Source organism: Pteropus alecto, unplaced genomic scaffold (assembly GCF_000325575.1).
Source record: "Pteropus alecto unplaced genomic scaffold, ASM32557v1 scaffold97, whole genome shotgun sequence".
NCBI lineage: Eukaryota > Metazoa > Chordata > Mammalia > Chiroptera > Pteropodidae > Pteropus > Pteropus alecto.
Genome location: NW_006439713.1, coordinates 5391781 through 5392730, shown reverse-complemented (window position 1 = coordinate 5392730; position 950 = coordinate 5391781). Strand labels below are relative to the sequence as shown.

At 38.1% G+C, this 950-nt stretch overlaps 1 non-coding gene across 1 annotated transcript; it reads right to left on the bottom strand.

Annotated features, from left to right (window-relative positions):
* Positions 1–217: 217 nt before the first annotated feature.
* On the bottom strand, positions 218–336 carry LOC112483827. The gene has a single exon (XR_003047777.1). It is a non-coding gene; the product is annotated as a 5S ribosomal RNA (ribosomal RNA).
* Positions 337–950: the final 614 nt, after the last annotated feature.

Sequence of the window (950 nt, the reverse complement as noted above, 5' to 3'; positions counted from 1 at the left end):
TTTCATAGCAAATGACAATTCTTTTAAATTATGTCAAGGGCATTTGTTCACATGGGGTGGCCGCCATGGACTCCAAAGCAAATCCCAATCATTGTCGACTGCCTTGAGTTTAATTAGTGGATTTATGCTGTCTTTTTTTTTCCCCCCAGAAATAATTTGAGGCAATTTCCTTTACAGACAACAGAAAGCAAGAAACTTATTGATTGATTGATTTTAATGCCTATAGCACCTGGTCTTCCTAGGGGGTCTCCCATCCAAGTACTAACCAGGCCCGACCCTGCTTAGCTTCCGAGATCAGATGGGATCGGGCTTGATCAGGGTGGCATGGCCATAGCAGAAGGCAAGAAATTAAAGCTTCTTTCCTCTACAAGTTTGTGTTTACTGTCCAACTCTCGATTCGTCCCCAGGCCTATGAAATGGCCAACTAGCAGCCCGGACATTCTGTGTGTTTTCTAACATTTTTAGTCTTGATAACTATTTGAAAGCTTCATGTCAAGTCACAGACTGATGTAAGGAAATGACATTCTCCTATTTGGAGAATAAAATTATTCTTAGTATTCTCAGTAGCTTTTTTTCAGTTTTGATTAAGAGACAGAATTAAAATACGCAACGAATGATGTCTGAGGACTTAGAATAAAATTTAAATGGAAACCACTAGTTTAAAAAATTTAGGAGGCCAGAAGTCAAACCCTCTAGCTCTTGTTTTTCTAAAGAAAATTTGAATAGCATATGCTTTTCATTGTGTTCCTTTTCAGTCATTTACATATTAGGGAAATGTATATTTGGCGACAGGTCCTACGTTTAGGAGTCCTTGAAACGTGCCCTTTGAAAATGTTTTCATTTCTGGCACATATGTGTGCTTTAAGCAGAATGAAAACACAAAGCAAAAAAGAAAAATATGTACAGAAAGGAATGATTTTTCCAGCCCCACGTAGCACAATAAGAAAGCA